Genomic DNA, 19,381 nt, shown 5'->3' on the forward strand with positions numbered 1-19,381 from the left:
TTAAGATTCTCCAACGAGAGGGCCGCACGGTGGCACAGTGAGTTAGCACTGCGGCCTCACGGCTCTGGGTCACTGTCCGTGTGGAGTTTGCACATTCTCCCCGTGTTTGCATGGGTTTCACCCCCACAATCCAAAAGATGTGCAAGCTAGGTGGATTGGCCCTGCTAAATTGCCCCTTAATTGGAAAAAGAAAAATGAATTGGGTACTCTGAATTTAAAAAGATTCTCGAAAGAATTCCGCATAACCAACTTTGAGGCTGGAAAGGGGGAAAAGGAAAAGACTTGCATTTATATAGCCACTTTCACACCCCCAGTCTCAAAGCACTTACAGCAACAAAGTATGGGCGGCACGGTAGCTTAGTGGTTAGCACTATGGTTTCACAGCGCCAGGATCCCAGGTTCGATTCCGGCTTGGGTCACTGTCAGTGCGGAGTCTGCACGTTCTCCCCGTGTCTGTGTGGGTTTCCTCCGGGTGCTCCGGTTTCCTCCCACGAGTCCCGAAAGTCGTGCTGTTGGCTAATTTGGACATTCTGAATTCTCCCTCTGTGTACCCGAACAGGCGCCTGAATGTGGTGACTAGGGGCTTTTCACAGTAACTTCATTGCAGTATTAATGTAAGCCTACTTGTGACAATAAAGATTATTATTATAAGTACGTTTGAAGTTTAGTCACTGTTATAATGTACAAAATGCAGTAACCAATTGGTGCACAGTAAGCTCCCACAGCCAGCAATTTGATAATGACCAGAGGTCATCTGTTTTTGTTTTCCTTTTCCACTTTATTATTCGTGGGACGTGGGCGCTGCCAGTAAAGCCAGCATCTGTTGCCCACCCGAATTGCCCTTGAACTGATTGGCGGGCTAGAGGGAAGTTAAGAGTCAACCACATTGCTGTGGGCCATTGGGACATTGATTGAGGAATAAATATTCCCCAGGACTCTGGGGAGATGATGGCGTAGTTGTATGTTCCTGGGCTAGTGATCCAGAGGTCCAGGCTATTGGTCTTGGGTCATGGGTTCAAATGGTAACTGGAGGAATTTAAATTCCATTAATAAATCTGGAATAAGCAAATATTCAGAGTAATGGTGACCATATGATGACCATCAATTTCTGTTGTAGAAACACATCTGGTTCACTAGAATGATAGAATTCACAGTGCAGAAGGAGGCCATTCGGCCCATCGAGTCTGCACCAGCCCTTGGCAAGAGAAGCGTACTCAAGTCCACGTCTCCACCCTATCCCTGTAACCCAGTAACCCCACAACCTTTTTTGGACATGAAGGGCAATTTATCATGGCCAATCCACCTAACCCGCACATCTTTTGACTGTGGGAGGAAACTGGAGCACCCGGAGGAAACCCACGCAGACACGGGGAGAACATGCAGACTCCGCACAGACAGTGACCCAAGCTGGGAATAGAACCTGGGACCCTGGAGCTGTGAAGCAACAGTGCTAACCACTGTGCTACCGTGTTGCCCACTAATATCTTTCAGGAGAGGAAATCTGCCACCTTTACCTGGTCTGGCCTACACGATTCCAGATCCACAGCAATGTGATTGACTCTTAACTGCCCTCTGAAATGGGCAATCCACTCAGCTCAAGGAAAAGTAAAGATGGGCAACAAATGCTGGCCTTGTCCTGCGGTGCCCGTGTGCCATGAAAGAATAATAGAAACTTTCCTTCTCTTCTTTGAAATGTCGCCATGCGACCTTTTATGTTCATGATTATAAGAGATACGATTTATAATCATCTCGAAAGGAATAATTTGATTAGGGATAGTCAACACGGTTTTGTGAAGGGTAGGTCGTGCCTCACAAAACTTATTGAGTTCTTTGAGAAGTGACCAAACAGGTGGACAAGGGTAAAGCAGTTGATGTGGTGTATATGGATTTCAATAAAGCGTTTGATAATGTTCCCCACAGTAGGCTATTGCAGAAAATACAAAGGCATGGGATTGAGGGTGATTTAGCGGTTTGGATCAGAGGGTGGTGGTTGATGGGAAATGTTCAGCCTGGAGTCCAGTTACTAGTGGTGTACCACAAGGATCTGTTTTGGGGCCACTGCTGTTTGTCATTTTTATAAATGACCTGGAGGAGGGCGTAGAAGGATGGGTGAGTAAATTTGCGGATGACACTAAAGTCAGTGGAGTTATGGACAGTGCGGAAGGATGTTGCAGGTTACAGAGGGACATAGATAAGCTGCAGAGCTAGGCTCAGAAGTGGCAAATGGAGTTTAATGCAGAAAAGTGTGAGGTGATTCATTTTGGAAGGAGTAACAGGAATACAGAGTACTGGGCGAATGGTAAGATTCTTGGCAATGTGGATGAGCAGAGACATCTCGGTGTCCATGTACATAGATCCCTGAAAGTTGCCACCAAGGTTGATAGAGTCGTTAAGAAGGTGTACCGTGTGTTAGCTTTTATTGGTAGAGGGATTGAGTTTCGGAGCCATGAGGTCATGTTGCAGCTGTACAAAACTCTGGTGCGGCCGCATTTGGAATATTGCGTGCATTTCTGGTCATAGCATTATAGGAAGGATGTGGAAGCATTGGAAAGGGTGCAGAGCAGATTTACCAGAATGTTGCCTCGTATGGAGGAAAGATCTTATGAGGAAAGGCTGAGGGACTTGAGGCTGTTTTCGTTAGAGAGAAGGTTAAGAGGTGACTTAATAGAGGCATACAAGATGATCAGAGGATTGGATAGGGTGGACAGTGAGAGCCTTTTTCGTCAGATGGTGATGTCTAGCACGAGGGGACACAGCTTTAAATTGAGGGGAGATAGATATAGGACAGATGTCAGAGGTAGATTCTTTACTCAGAGAGTAGTGAGGGCGTGGAATGCCCTGCCTGCAACAGTAGTGGACTCACCAACATTAAGTGCATTTAAATGGTCATTGGATAGACATATGGACGATAAGGGAATAGTGTAGATGGGCTTTAGAGTGGTTTCACAGGTCAGTGCAACATTGAGGGCCGAAGGGCCTGTACTGCGCTGTAATATTCTATTGTTCTATGTGAGAGGGCAGACAGGTTCAAAATCTCATCCAAAAGATGGCACAACCAACAACGCAGAATGAGGCATGCAGCAACGATCATCGCTCTGCATGTTAATTCGATTGGAGGGAAGTGGGCATGTTTGATTGTAGGCTAACCCGTCTTATTCAGAATGGGGATAGATGCTCTGAAGCGGGGGTCGGTACTCTGTGTCTATCACTGGACTTGACAGTGGCACCATAACCACTTTGTGAATCCCAGGTGTGAGGCCGATACCTGCCTCTCTGTGATGGGATTGATTGGAGCACCAATGCCTTGTGCTGCTTCACTATAACCTTTCTGTTAAAGTGCTTGTTAAAGAGTGAACCAGAAGAAGCCATCACCTCTCCTATTTATGTCCGGAGTAACAAAATAGAATGAACACGTGGTGAGGAGAAACCATTTTTCATTTGTCCTTTTGATGTGGGCAATGCTCACAAGGTCAGAATTTACTGCCCCTCCCTAATTGCCCTGGGAAGGTGGTGATGAGCCACCAACAACTGAGTGTCATTAAGTTAAGATTCAGCTATGTTCCTGTGGGTCTGGTGTCACATGTAGACCGGTACAGGTAAGGACAGGTTAGTGAATCAGATGTGCTCTTATGACAATCCAGCAGTTTCACGCTCGCAGAATCACAGACCTGTTACAGCACAGGAGGAGGCTACGTGGCCTGTCATTCCTGCACCAGCTCCCCGGACGTCTCCCTGTAACCCTGCACATTTTCCCTTTTTCGATAATGATCCTATTCTATAGTGACCCGGTCCTGGGTCACTGCCCATGTGGAGTTTGCACATTCTCCCCGTGTCTGCGTGTGTCTCGTCCCCACAACCCAAAGATGCGCAGGGTAGGTGGATTGGCCCTGCTAAATTGCCCCTTCGTTGGAAAAAATAATAATTGGATACTCTAAAATGTTTTTAAAAAGGAATAATATTCATCGCAAAAAAATCTCAGAGACAAAAGTCTGAATAGAGGCAACAGATGGATGGACTGTGCTGTCTATGATGGCCGATCTTTGAAGGAGGTTTTTGGAACAGAATTTTTATTGCTTGCCAAGTCCATAACTAGACCTGAGCAAACGCTGGGAGCTGAATAAGGTGGGCTCGGGGTAGGAATCCTGGGATGTGTTTTGCCAATGAGGAAAATTAATTAAGCTTTTACTAATTTCAAAATTAAGGTGATGTTTAGGCTTCAAAGAGAACATTTGGGTGACTTGGAAACCTCTAGTCAGCCCATACCAGACATGAATGGTTGGCAACTTAAGTGTGTCCCTGTTCCACAAATTTAGCCAGTCCAAACCTACTGATGTACAACAATGGCCTCTTTTAAACGCCGGAAAGGAACTCTGAGCATATTGCACAAAAGTAATAACTTTGCTAAAACAAGCCAAGCTTTTCAACTGTAATTTAAACGGTTAAACTCTGTGAGTGTAGATTTTGGCAACAAAATACAATCGAGACGGGCAAACAGAGACTGCCTAGCTATAGAGTACAAACCAGTGAACTACTATCCAAAAACATGCTCCAACATTTGTGGGACCTCCCATGTGATGTGTATCTTGGGGTCAGGCAGTTTTAATCATCGCACCCGGAGTAGCTTCAGGTTAACGATGATCTTTAACACATTTCACTTTTAAAGCTTGTGGAAAAACTCTCTGATAAAGTAGAGCGAGGCTGAGGAATTCAACTTGGGACGGGCAAGGGGGAACCGTAAACCAGTTCAATTTCACTCTTGCAGTTTCTGCCCCCATTTGCTTTGAATTTCACGTTGGAAAACTCGCTCAGAGGTATTTCTGACAATCATTAAGCCGCTTACCCGGGACTATAACGTTACTGTATTCTGGTGAGAGGGAAGGAACCCCTTGCCTTTGCTGATCTTGTACAATGTTCGACACGAGGAAGTCGAAAAACAGACTTCAAGCAACACTTGAAAATTTACCTTCTTCCCCACCTCGGTTGTCGAGCTGAATTCTTTCCCCTCCGTTCACAGGAGAGTGGCAGGAATGCCCCCTGGCATACAGCAGGACCGCGGTAAAGCAATACCCACTTATCTCCTGCCTTCCATTCCAGTTCTTTGCGTGTGGAGACTGACTTGCTTTGTCGTGTGTTTAAGCAGCGAGCAGTTAGAACCACCCACTGTACATCAAGTACAGGAACTGACTTGCTTGCCCTTAGCTGGGTTATTTTATATGCTAATAACTCTTCTCCCACTGCAATCCTTAACCAAAGAGCTCACTTTATCAACCTGCTATCAAAGCCTTCATAATGTGCTTTGTAAACAGGCTGTAATAAAAGCTGTTTGTGCTTGGAGAGCCCCTGAGCTGGCACCTTCCTATCGCTCTAATGTAAGCTGTGAATTAATTGAACAGGGAAAAGCTCTGTTGTGGGTTCATTTAGCTGTCGAGAATTCAATCGCTTTCAATCGTTTCCTTTGCTCTAATCAGGACATATTGCAAAACGCTTTTCAGTTCATGCCCAGAATGTTACCACCAGTAGGCTCAAGGGATTTGACACCAACCGTCAGAATCTAAAGGTTTTGCTGCAACTAATCCATATTTAGGTTTGCAAAATAGTGGCGAGTCGAACTCGATTTTTTTTGTACTGCTGTTGCTGTCTTGTGACTCCCTGTGTAACAGTACCTTGTCACATTCCAGGCATGAGTGATAAACTCAAGTCTGGTTAGAATTTGGTCAGAATTTGCAATCCCATTTTTCAGTCTCCATCCCGTTTAAACTCATGTTAAGGGCCAACACATGGATATTGTGTCACTGCTAATTTTGTTTTTGGGGAAAAAAAAATTAGGGGTGCAAATTCTGATCACCATTTTAGCCCCAGGGTTAGAGGAATTTCGATTCAGGGATTCTGCTTTGTGCAGAGGTCAGTTTGGAAGCAGGACAGTATGTATTAATGCTGGCAGTTTCTGTTGGGAGATTTTATCACAAGACCCGCCCCCCCCCTCCGCCTCTCCCATTCACTGGCCACCATAGCTGGACCCGGGACACCGCATTCCCGCACCAACTGGGAAACTTGACCACATCATTGGATGATTCGTAACTGTCGGTCAAATGGCCTTTAACCCATCTCACCTTTGCATCTATAATTTTAATGTGGATTGCTCACAGCAACATCCAAGAGATTAATCTCTCTAATTCTTGGAGATTCCAGGACAATCGGGAATCAATTTAAGGGTTGGCATCGTGGTATTGTCACTGGACTAGTAAACCAGAGACACCGATCAATGCTCTGGGGCCCTAGGTTCAAATCCCACCACTGCAGTTGGTGAAAGTTGAATTCAATCAAAAAAAAATCAAAAGTCTAATGATGACCATGAAACCATTGTCGATTGTCCGCCCCCGAACAGGCGCCGGAATGTGGTGACTAGGGGCTTTTCACAGTAACCTCATTGAAGCCTACTCGTGACAATAAGCGATTTTCATTTCATTTCATTTCATTGTTGTAAAAACCCATCTGGTTCACTAATATCCCTTTAGGGAAGAAAATCTGCTGTCCTTACCTGGTCTGGCCTACATGTGACTGCAGATCCACAGCAATGTGGTTGACTCTTAACTGCACCTCAAGGGCAATTAGGGATGGGCAATAAATGCTGGCACAGCCTGCGACCCCCACATCCCATGAACGAATAAAACAAATTGGTAACTCCAGTGTTTACATGTGTCCAATCTGTCTTCTTGCAACCCCCCACCCCCACCCCACTGTACCCCCACCCCACTGTACAATAAGTACTTCCACCATTCTCTCTGGAAAGGTTGTACTGATGCCAGAAGTATCTTTTGTTAAGAATCTGGTGAAGATGGAACGGGGATCAGCAGCAGAACTGCCCTTTAGAGAATCTTGAATATTAACCATTTGTACTGGAGCCAGGTTCCCGGATAGTAATTCTGGCGTCAGCACGTAATATAAAATAAAAATGAGCAGCCCTTAAGGTAGCTTAATGGATGCGGTACTGAACCTTGTAGAACAAGAAGTCCTGGAATCTCATGTTTGCATTCCTACATGGAACCTCGTAGTGATTGTTCTTCTTTGCCAAGTGCAGAAAGACATTCAAAATTGTTGCTTGCTACAATTTAACATTACCACTACTCCAGTGGAGTGATTGTCATACCCCATAGCTATTTGTTCATCTCAGTGTGCATCAGTATTTGCCTCAACGAACTCCACTTCCCAGCTGGAAATTTATTTGACTCAGTTTGAGAGAGTTAATCAACTCACCATCTGCCTGAATGACTTGAGCTGGCCAACTCTTCCAATCTTGTTTGAGGTTTATTCATTTTAAATCTGTGATCTCTAATCCTTTGGCCCCATATCTTTGGCGTGTTAATGCCTCTCGACATTCTGTGGATTCTCACCCTGAACCCCGGCATACCACCCCGTGATGTACGAAACGCAACAGCTCAGCAAACTCCCATAAACAGCAACGAGATAATAACCGAATGATCCGTTTTTGTGATGTTGATGGAGGAATAAATATTGGGCAGGTCACCGGGGAGAGCTTGCCTGCTTTTCTTTGAAATAGTGCGACGGGATCTTCTACATCCATCTGAAGGGCAGGCAGCATCTTGGTTTAATGTATCTTCGAATGACAGCACCACCAACAGTGCAGCACTGCCAACAGTGCAGCACTTTGGGGCAGCACGGTGGCATAGTGGTTAGCACTGGGGCTTCACAGTGCCAGGGTCCCAGGTTTGATTCCCCGCTGGGTCACTGTGCGGAGTCTGCACGTTCTCCCCGTGTGTGCGTGGGTTTCCTCCGGGTGCTCCGGTTTCCGCCCACAGTCTAAAGACGTTCAGGTTAGGTGGATTGGCCATGCTAAATTGCCCTTAAGTGTCCAAAAAGGTTAGGAGGGGTTATTGGGTTAGGGGATAAGGTAGAAGTGAGGGCTTAAGTGGGTTGGTGCAGACTCGATGGGCTGAATGGTCTCCTTCTGCATTGTATGTTCTATGTTCTATGTTCCTCAGTGCTGTGTCAGCAGTAATTTTTGTGGTCAAACCCTGGAGTGAGACTTGAACTCAGGACCTTGTGAGTTGGAGGCAAGATTGCTGCCGAATGATCCACGGCTGTCACAGACTGCATATAGTGAAACCCACACACCCCGGTCAAAAGGGAGATTATTGGCTAATTCCTCTCGTCAATCATGTCTATGTTAGACTCGGATATAATTCCTACCCTCTACTCATTACAATTCGCTGGAGAAATAATCCTGCTGTACTTGGGGAACTCTGTTAGTTAGAGATTCAGTCATAAGTTCAGAATCTCATAAATTAAAACCTCAAGTCCCACCCCGTCTCCTCATTAGCTGATAGAGTAATAATAATAATAATCGCTTATTGTCACATGTAGGCTTCAATTAAGTTACCGCGAAAAGCCCCTAGTTGCCACATTCCAGCGCCTGTTCAGGGAGGCTGATACAGGAATTGAACCCACACTGCTGGCCTTGATTTGCTTAACAAGCCAGCGTTTTAGCCCAGTGTGCTAAACCAGCCCCAGTGGTGTCAACCAGAGTGGTGTCAATATTCACTCCGTTAAATAATAGCAAAGACCACCGTCTTGCAAATCAATGGCAAACATTGATTAATGTCAAAACTTACTGCTCTTCGTCAGAAGTTGTCCTAATAACAATTCTGTATTGCTACTTGCAGCTATCCCAGTGCAGCTGGCTGTAAATTGTATCTACCCCTTTAACATAGCTACTGCATCAGGATTTCCTCTCCCCAAAGGCACTACTGAGCAATCCTGAAGCTTACAATTCCAGGGTATGAAGGCTAAAGGCAAAATTGCACGTTGTTTTGCCAAATCTTCCAACTTCTTTTCATTATTTACCTTGCTTTCCACTCAATCCTTTGCATTTATTCCACAGTCAATTTTTCTTAGTTATATCTCTAAAGCTTGTTTATTTTGTTTTTTGAATGCCAGTGTCTGAACACCTCACTTCTGGGAGGTCTGGAGGTGGAGCTCCCAGTCCCCGCCCACCACCCCCCCCCCCCCCCCCCCACCCCCCCTGCCCCCCACTCCTCCACCTTGTACTCTGCCCTGTCCAATATTAAATCAGATTCCACATCGGAGGCTCGATAGATGCAGCTGCATTTTTCTTTGTTGCTCAAAGCTGCAGCTGGAAATTAATAATGCCTTTTCATCGAAGAACAGTACTTCACCCAGGCTTTCTTTTCGCTTTGCTCTGCCAACTGTTTCTTAAAGCAAATCAAGACGTTAAAAACTGAGACGCTTAATTCCCGCTTTCCACTGGCTCAGATGCAAATGAAAGATTCCGAGTCGCTGCTTGAAGAAAAGGACCGCCCAGTTCAAACCCTCAGACGTTATCCTTCACCCAACGTCATAGAATCCCGACAGTGCAGAAGGAGGCCATTCAGCCCATCGAGTCTCCACTGATCCTCCGAAAGAGCACCCTACCTAGGCCCAATGCCCTGTAACCCCACCTAATATTTGGCCAATCCACCTAACCTGCACACCTTGTGGGAGGAAACCGGAGCACCCGGAGGAAACCCACGCAGACACGGGGAGAACGTGCAGACTCCGCACAGACAGTGACCCGAGGCCGGAATTGAACCCGGGTCGTTGTGCTGCAGAAGTGCTAACCACTGTGCCACCCTGCCGCCCGTTCATCACCGAGAACAGACTGGTTGATCATTGATCTCATTGATGTTGTTCTGCGACACTGCTGTACACAAAATGGCTGCCACATTATCCTACGTACCAAACGGCGCCAACACTCCAAAATATATCAAAGTGTCTTTTTGGGATGTTTCTGAGCTAAGGTTCTTTTGTCCTTTCTTAGAACGAGAATAAATTGTAAGGCCAGACTGATTCAAGTTCGGACTTGATGTCCTTGGTGTTACTTTTCCCATGACAGAGTTCCACACGGCAGTTTGTTTCACTGACTAACACAGGAGGCAGATTAATGACTTTCTAGGTGACTCAAATGCTTTCTTCTTTTTTTCCTTGCTAATTTTCACATCCACCTTTTATCCCCTCGCCTCCATTGGGAACAATTCCATAAGTATTAACGACCTTCTCAAGTTCTTTGCCATTCTTCACGTCTAAGTCTTGCCAAGAATCTTGCGATGTCAATATACACACTCCCAGTCTGGGCGACAGCTCACAGTCAAGAGCAGGAAACATCAAATGTTTCTTTCCCACATTTCAAGGGCCTCTGTCACCCCCACGTTAGAAATTTGGACTTCACTGTAGATTTGTGTGTGGCCGGGGGGGGGGGTGGGGGGGGGGAGAGATGAGCTGTGGGGTAAGAATAACAAACGTACCTGATTCCCTACATCCCAAATTCTCACTAGATAAAATCACTGGACGATGTGTGTTTAATTCCAATTGGCATTGTCAATGCAGCATGTGGTGAACGTATTGCTACTGCAACTCACCACCGTATTGTACGGTACTATGTTGATGCCCCTGTGGGCTCCGCCTGTGGCTCCGCCCCCTCAGGGGTGGTATATAAACCTGCATTCAGTACAGAGCAGTCCCAGGCAGGCACAGATCTAGCTTATTAAAACCACTGTTCACTTCTACTAATCGTCTCGTGTGAATTGATGGTCGCATCACAGCTCAAGTTAAAACAAACAAAAGTAAGGTTGCCGACCCTCCAGAATTGGCCTGGACACACCAGGATATGAAGCTCAATCTCCAGGACACGGCTGTGTTCAAGCCTGGAGAAAGATCATTAGGAAATTTAAAAAGCTCAGTTTTTTTGTCACTCTCTGTGAACATTTCACCAGATATAAAAATATTGAAAGTGGCTGTTTGGCTGTCAGTCAAGCATCATCCAATTATTTAATGGGTAATGAGTCATTTTGCTTTCCAATTTGAATAGCGGTGGGTCACAAGGATGGATGTGTTGACACGTTTTTGATTTAATTATCGCACCACGCCACATGTCACGACTGAGGTAGTTCCTGCAGAGCTACTGATGGGCTGGTGGCTCCAAACACATTTCAGCTTGACATTTCCCAATCTTCGTGGGAAGGTGGAGAAGAAACAGGACCTCCAGAAGAGGTATCATGACCACTGGAGGCAGCTCAGAGGGTCCAAGCCAGGAGACACAGTATACATCCGGAATTTTAGTGGATAAATGGGGACCATGTTGGGTAAGACAGGACCAGTCTCCTCCATGGTCAAAACAAGAGAATGGGCAGTACGCAAGCATGTGGACCACCCCAAAGGCGGAGAACCCGGATCAGAGGCAGCCCCATCAGACCGGTCAGTCCCACATCCCCCTTGCCCATCACCTGTGACCAAGGGAGAAGAACTCTCTAAGGACCAGGGCCCAGGTTTACATCAGATAGCTGTCTCTGCATCAGATATGGATCCGGAATTGTCAATATTTTCGGAGGACAGTATGGTCAGAGACGGACATTCGGCAGGATTTCTCTGACAGTTGCCATGAAGACGACGTTTCCTGACGTGTTCCATATCCCCAAACCTACCTCATAGCTTTTAGAAGCACAACCACGGGCAAAGGAATCCTCCTCTACATCCAGCAACAGAGTGACCTTTGGACTTTGGTGGGGGGGGGGTGGGGGGAGGGATGTAATACCCGTCACAAGACCCACGGGATGACCCGATTGATCTCCCCATGGGGCTTGTGAAAGACGAGCTGATGGGCCTCTGGGATCAGAGAATCAACCCTTAAAAGCCGGCCTAGATTGGGACTGGCATGATCCGTAGTCCTGGCTGGGAATGTTGTGATGCATGCTGAATTATGGGGCTGGTTTAGCACAGGGCTAAATTGGTGGCTTTGAAAGCAGACCAACGCAGGCCAGCAGCACGGTTCAATTCCCATACCAGCCTCCCCAAACAGGCGCCGGAATGTGGCGACGAGGAGCTTTTCACAGTAGCTTCATTTGAAGCCTACTTGTGACAATAAGCGATTTTCAATTACAGCCGTTTCTTTGAGTTATAAATAAGCCTCCGTTTGAATCACCTCCTCAGACATCCTGAACCTTTATAGTTGGCAACCCTACTCCAAAGTCATCTTGTCTCTTGGTGGTCTTTGGCAATGTGAAGTGAAACATTTCTGGGGATTAATGAGCGTAACTAGGATTGCAACGAAAAGGCTGAATACAGTATTTGGGCATGGCTTTCTGTGCAACCCGCCGCGTGTTCCGTGGCGGTGGAGGGAACCCCCCATCGGCCGTCGCCGGGATGTTCTGGTCCTGCCATTGTCAATGGGAATTCCCGGGGGGGTAACCGTCGGCAGGGCCAGAAGATCACGCCGTAGCGAACAGACAGTTCCGTCCACTGTGTGCCTGTTGTCTGTCATAACACAGAAGTGAAAATGATAATGGAATGTCATGTCCCTACACACAAATCCCTACTAATAGTAGGTTTTGCCCTGTAATTCTTAACAGGGCATAGAGCGGGGTCATATTCGACTTCAGCAGGGATGCAAAACCCATGATGGTGGGTTAGCGGCTCATTATACAACCCCTCGTCACCAAGGATTTTATTTTCCTTTGCCCGATTTCCATTTTTGCCGAAACTGAGGTTTGACGCTGGAATGTCCTCCTGGAAGCAATGGTCACAGCAAAACCCTTCAAAAGCTGGATAAATATTTATGAGGAACATTAACAAGGAATGGGATCAGGATACAGGTGCAGGGCTAAGTTGATAACTCTTTTAAGAGTTCAATGTGGGTATAATTGAGTCATTAGCCTTCATCTATGTGAAATACTTAATTCCATCTCAGGCTTTTCTGCTTGCTGTGAGGTTGTGTCATTTACCAATTTTTCAAAATGTATGTTTCTTTCAATGACAGATTGTGATTATCGAATGATATCTTTATCAAGGATTGGCAGCTGTCTAAAGCATGGTGGGGTTCGAAAAGACAGAAGGCCAGGGCTTGTGTTTATACAGTGGGGGGAGGGGGGTTGGGGGAGGGCGGATTTTATGCCCCCGTTTTTGGCAGGCGGGAAAGCTGGAGATGCTGAGAAGCCAATGGGAGTCCCAAAATGGCTTTTACATCGGCAGTCTTTCCTGTTGAGATTATCCCCCTCTCCTCGCCAATGTCCTGGCACTGCCCCCCTGGTGCTGGCAGGGGTTTCTGTTGGGGTGGGGGGTTTCCTTGGTGGGGGGGGGGGGGGCAGGGGAGGTGTGTGTCCTTTGTGGGGTGGGTTCCTTTATTTTTCCGATAGAAAGGACACCCTGATCTGTCAGGAGATTGCTGGAGGCGGTGTGGAGTTGGGTGCTCATCCAGAGGTCACCCTGCCAACATGATGTCGTAGGACCCGCCTCTCCCATTTCCTTGTTCAAAATGTGTGGGAAAACCCGGCAATGCAGCTGGCATTCCTCCACTTTTCCCATCGGGGACAAGACTTAGAAGAATAATCGAGAAACTCCGTGCAGTGACTTTCACAACTTTAGGACCCTTCCAAAGCTCTGAAGTGCGGTCACTGCTGTAATGTTGGAACTGTAGCAGCCAGTTTTGTGAACAGCAAGCTCCCACACACAGCAATGTAACAATGTCACGACCATCATTTTTTTCCCAGTGACCTTGATTGAAGGATAGAGTTTGGCCAGGATGCAGGGAGAAAATTTCCCCGGTTCTCCTTTGAATAGTGCTCCGGGATCTTTTTAACCCATCCAGAACGGCAGACTGATCCTCAGCCTAATGTCTCATCACACAACACAACAGGAAATATGGAAAATGAACACTGCTTAAAATAATCTTGAGAACAGTTTTGGTCTCCTTATCTAAGGAAAGATATAGTAGCATCGGAGGCAGCTCAGAGAAGGTTCACTGCGTTGATCCTGGATATGGAGGGATTTTCTATGAGGAGACGTTGAGTAGGTTGGGTCTTTACTCGTTGGAGTTTAGAAGAATGAGAGATGACGTTACTGAGACATATCGGATTCTCAGGGGGTTTGACAGGGTGATGCTGAGAGGATGTTTCCCCTTGTGGGAGAGTCTAGGACCAGAGGGCAGAATCTCAGAGTAAGGGGGTCGACCATTTAAGACAGAGAGGAGGAGGAATTTCTTCTCTCAGAGGGGAGTGAATCTGTGGAATTCTTTACCGCAGAGAGCTGTTGAGGCTGGGTCGTTAAGTATGTTCAAGGCTGAGATAGACAGATTTTTAATCAGTGAGGGAATCAAAGGTTATGGGGTTAAGGCAGGAAAGTGGAGTTGAGGATTATATCAGATCAGTCATGATCTCATTGAAAGCTGGAGCAGACTCGATGGGCCGAGTGGCCGACTTCTGCTCTTATATCTTATGGTCTTCACAGAAGAAAATAGCTCACAGATTTAAGGTTGTAATTAGAATTCTTACTTCTGCTGCTTTATAAATCACTATCAGCCATGTTATCTTTTAAACTATATTTGAATTATATTTCCTCCCCTCACTCTCTTTATTTCCTGAGATGTGATGGAAAATAAGTCTTGATGCAGTCCATTATGGGAAGACTGGAAAAAAGAGTGGAATGCTCTTTGACAATACTCGAGCAATCACTATTGTCCATGGTAGCATTGTGGATAGCACTGTTGCTTCACAGCTCCAGGGTCCCAGGTTTGATTCCAGCTTGGGTCACTGTCTGTGGGGAGTCTGCACATCCTCCCCGTGTGTGCGTGGGTGTCCTCCGGGTGCTCCGGTTTCCTCCCACAGTCCAAAGATGTGCAGGTTAGGTGGATTGGCCATGATAAATTGCCCTTAGTGTCCAAAATTGCCCTTAGTGTTGGGTGGGGTTATGGGGATAGGGTGTAGGTGTTGACCTTGGGTAGGGTGCTCTTTCCAAGAGTCGGTGCAGACTCGATGGGCCGAATGGCCTCTTCTGCACTGTAAATTCTATGATAATCTATTTTTTTATTTAAAAAATAAATAAATTTAGAGTACCCAATTAATTTTTTTCCAATTAAGGGGCAATTTAGTGTGTTCAATCCACCTACCCTGCACATCTTTGGGTTGTGGGGGCGAAACCCACGCAAACATGGGGAGAATGTGCAAACTCCACACGGACAGTGACCCAGAGCCGGGATCGAACCTGGGACCTCAGTGCCGTGAGACTGCAGTGCTACCACTGCGCCACTGTGCTGCCCTATGATAATCTATTAAACATGTTCTCTCGTATTCACATTGTTTTGCTCAATTTTCTTTCGCAATGATGGTGACCGTTTCTGGCTGTCATCACCTTACCCAAATGACCATTTTTTACACCAGCCCGGCAACCTGTTGTGGCAGTTTACTTGGCCATCATATAAATTTTTAAAAAAATTAAGGGCCAATTTAGCGTGGCCAATCCACCTGTTCTGAACATCTTTGGGTTGTGGGGGTGAGACCAACGCAGACACGGGGAGAATGTGCAAACTCCACACGGACAGTGACCCGGGGCCGGGATCGAACCCGGGTCCTCGGCGGCGTGAGGCGGCAGTGCTAACCACTGCGCCGCGATGCCATACTACCTGACCTCCATTATGTCCATGTGACTAGGAGATCTTGTGGCGCACTGGGTAGCATCCCTACCTCTGAACCAGAAACTCCGCGTTCGAGTCCCAACCCAGGACTTGATGGCTGAAGCAGGTGCGTTCGTAACGCGGCCAAACGGGTTGAGTGTAAACCTGCAAATCCTTCCAACACGCCAATGGCTGGCGGTAAGAATGGGAGAGGTTTCAGGTCTGAGTGGTACCTCTCAAGCCTCTGGCAACAGACTAGCGCCCTGTTCTAGGAATTACTAGCTATGGAAACAGACAAAAGTCTGCCTTCATGCATCACTAGGTGTGGGAAAAGAATTGGAATGTCCATGTGGGCACATTTTCAACCGGGATCATTGGATATTCTCCGAAGAGCATGTGAAAACATTTTAATCCCAGGAATGAGTGGTTCAAAAAACGCTCTTCCCCATCAATTTACCTGTGAGCCCTGATCTACTGTTATGGTTTATTTTTGTGTCAAGTGATTAAAAAACCCACAGCTTAGCTCAACTATGGGATCAAAGAGGATTCCTTTCAAAGCCACAGGCCTCTGGGTAACAATCGCAGGTTTTGTTAATATTTGTGCTAAAAGAATGGATGACTTCCATTTATTGAGCGCACTGAGATTGTGGTCAGGCTCGTAAAGTTCAACACAATCTTGTTTTACAAGCCTTGCAATAGACTCTCTGCCACATCGCTAAGAATTTTGTTATGACTCCATGCGCAAAAACATAATTTCAGTTTTGTAATTCTGCAATTCCTACCTTAATCTTCTCCACCTCTCTACCTCTCCTTTAAGACGTTCCTGCAAACCTAGCTCTTTGACCAAAGTTTTGGTCACCTGTCCCAGTTCGGAATGTAGAAGCAGGAGGGGGCGCTTCAGCATTGAGCATGGTTCACTATACAATGAGATTATGGCTGATCTGTTATCTCCCAGTTTGGCTCCGTGTCACATTTTAATTTGTAATGCTCCTGTGAACCCCCCTGGGGTATATTACACTGTTCAGAGTGCCAAATTAATGCAAGTTGCTTTTGTTGCTATTATGTCCATGTGAGTAGGGGATCTTGTGGCACACTGGGTAGCATCCCTACCTCTGAACCAGAAACTCCGCGTTCGAGTCACAACCCAGGACTTGATGGCCAAGGAAGGAATCAGAATCAACTTACTGTGGGGCACTATCCAAATCACAGAATAATATTGATCTCATTCTGACTTCACCCAGGAAAGTCCTCGGCAAACGGGTATTTCCACAGACAGAGGAAAAAAAATGTACGTGGGTGGAAATATTTGCAATGATTCCAATTTTGGCCACCCTCTTACACCCCTCCCTCTCACCGACAGCTAGACACCATCCATAACATAGGTCACTTCATCATCAGAGTATTGAGGAGCTACATCTCATGCTACCATAATGGGGGACCAAAGCAAATGGGAATTTAAAAATTCCTTCAAAGAGAGAGAGATATTTATTTTACAAAGGTAATTGAAGGATACAAACAAATTAATTAGGAACACAGTCGCACAGTGGTTAGCACTGTTGCTTCACAGCTCCAGGGTCCCAGGTTCGATTCTCTGCTGGGTCACTGTCTGTGCGGAGTCTGCACCTTCTCCCAGTGACTGTGGGTTTCCTCCGGGTGCTCCGGTTTCCTCCCACAAGTCCCAAAAGACGTGCTGTTAGGTGAATTGGACATTCTGAATTCTCCCTCTGTGTATCCGAACAGGCGCCGGAATGTGGCGACTAGTGGATTTTCACAGTAACTTCATTGCAGTGTTAATGTAAGCCTACTTGTGACAATAAAGATTATTATCATTATTATAGAGAGCCAGGGAGGATTAGGAAGGGTATTGCAGAGAATGGGCTCTCGGTAACTGAAGGCACAGCTGCCAATAGAGGAGTGATAAAATCACAGATGTTCCAGAAGCCAGAATTGGAGTTGGAGGAAATTGCACTGATGGGGTTGGATGGGGCCAGGGAGGGATTCGAAAACAAAGATGAGAATTTGAAAATAACAACATTGCTTGCTCAGGAGAAAATATAGCTCAGTGAGCACATGGATGATGGGGGTTATGACTGAGGCAGCAGGATTTTAGATAACCTCACTTTTACAGAGGGTAGAATGGAATTCCAATTTCTATTGGGTCAACGGAGGTTGAGGATATGAAGAGCTCAAGCTCTTCTTAAGAGTGGAGAAAAATAGCTAAGCACGATGGCACAGTGGTTAGCCTTGCTGCCTCACGGTGTTTGCGTGGGTTTCGCCCCCGCAACCCAGAGATGTGTAGGGTAGGTGGATTGGCCACGCTAAATTATCCCTTAATTGGAAAAATGAATTGGGTACTCAAAATTTTATTTAAAAAGAGTGGAGATAAATGTAGCTCATTGTTCCTTTGCACATCTCCCAGAAATAAGGTTTTAAAAAAATATATATATTTTTATTCTCCTCCTCTTTCACATTTTCTCCCAAATTTACACCCACCAACAATAAACAATAATCAGCAACAAATATGTCAATCCCCATATCAATAACAACAACCCCATCCTCCCCCCAAACATTAGCCCGCATGTTTACATAAACAAATGACAAAAAGGAATCAGGGATTACCCATAGTCACCCTTAATACACACAGCCCGCAACCCCCCCCCCCCCAAACTAATGTTCGATGTTATCCAGTTCTTGAAAGTGCATAATAAATAATGCCCATGACTCCCCTCCGTCCTTCCTCTCAGTTCAAACTTAACTTTCTCAAGAGTCAAGAATTCCAACAGGTCCTCCCGCCACGCCAGGGCACTGGGTGGAGAGGCTGCTCTCCATCCCAACAGGATCCACCTTCGGGCGATCAACGAGGCGAAGGCTACGATATCTGCCTCCGCACCCGTTTCCAACCCTGGCTGGTCCGACACCCCGAATATGGCCTCCCGGGGACCTGGGTCCAGTTTCACATGCACCACCTTGGAGATTACCCTAAAAACCTCCTTCCAGTAATCCTCTAGCTTTGGACAGGACCAAAACATATGAAGGTGATTAGCAGGGGGCCCCCCACAACGCTCACACAGATCTTCTACTCCTTCAAAGAATCGGCTCATCCTCGCCCTCGTGAGGTGTGCTCTGTAAACCACCTTCAGCTGTATCAGCCCCAACCTCACACATGAGGTGGAGGCATTCACTCTCTGGAGAACCTCACACCAGACTCCCAGAAATACGTTGATGCATTAGTAAGACCCCTAACCTTGTGCCTGTGCGTGAATGAAAAACATGAGGCAGATGACCACTTTAATTTGGATCATCTCTAACCATGAGTTGATTTTAATACACAATGCACAGAAACCAGTTTCAAACCAGTTTTCCAGCAGTGCTCGTTTCTCTAGAAACATTTTAAAGATCTTTTTCTTGGGATGTGGGAATCACGGCAAGGACAGCATTTTCTGCCCACCCCATCCCACATTGCTACAATTGAGTGGCTTGCTAGAGCATTTCAGAGACCAGTTAAGAGTCTTTTTAGAGTACCCAATTAGTTATTTCCCAATTAAGGGGCAATTTAACGTGGCCAATCCACCTAACCTGCACATCCTTGGGTTGTGGGGGTGAAACCCACGCAGACAAGGGGAGAATGTGCAAACTCCACACGGACAGTGGGCAGTTGCGAGTCAACCACATTGCTGTTGGTCTGGAGTCACCTGTAGGCCAGGCTGGGTAAAGATGGCAGATTTCCTTCCCTTAAGGACATTAGTAAACCATATGGGTTTTTGCAACAATTGATGATAGTATGATCATTGCTAACTTTCAAATCCAGGTTCTTTTTGAAAAATTGATCAATTGTATTTATTAATTCATTGAGTTGAGACACCTCCAGCTGCCCTGGTGGGATTTGAATCCATGGCCCCAGAGCATTTTGGCTTGGGCCTCTAGGTC

The 19,381-nt window shown here is 46.3% G+C and overlaps 1 protein-coding gene across 3 annotated transcripts in view; it reads right to left on the reverse strand.

Moving 5' to 3' along the window:
* Positions 1–19,381, reverse strand: part of LOC140393688 (prickle-like protein 1) — a 163,444-nt gene that overhangs the window by 78,481 nt on the left and 65,582 nt on the right. Inside the window, exon 1 of one of the 3 annotated variants that reach the window (XM_072479982.1) lies at positions 4,976–5,145. The exons of 1 other annotated variant lie outside the window; for it this stretch is intronic. The gene's annotated coding sequence lies outside the window, so the exon portion shown is untranslated. Of the gene's footprint in view, positions 1–4,963; positions 5,146–19,381 lie in introns of those variants that run through there. One more of the 3 variants, XM_072479981.1, reaches the window with a different exon arrangement.

The sequence above is a fragment of the Scyliorhinus torazame genome, chromosome 17, assembly GCF_047496885.1.
Source record: "Scyliorhinus torazame isolate Kashiwa2021f chromosome 17, sScyTor2.1, whole genome shotgun sequence".
In the NCBI taxonomy this organism is placed as follows: domain Eukaryota; kingdom Metazoa; phylum Chordata; class Chondrichthyes; order Carcharhiniformes; family Scyliorhinidae; genus Scyliorhinus; species Scyliorhinus torazame.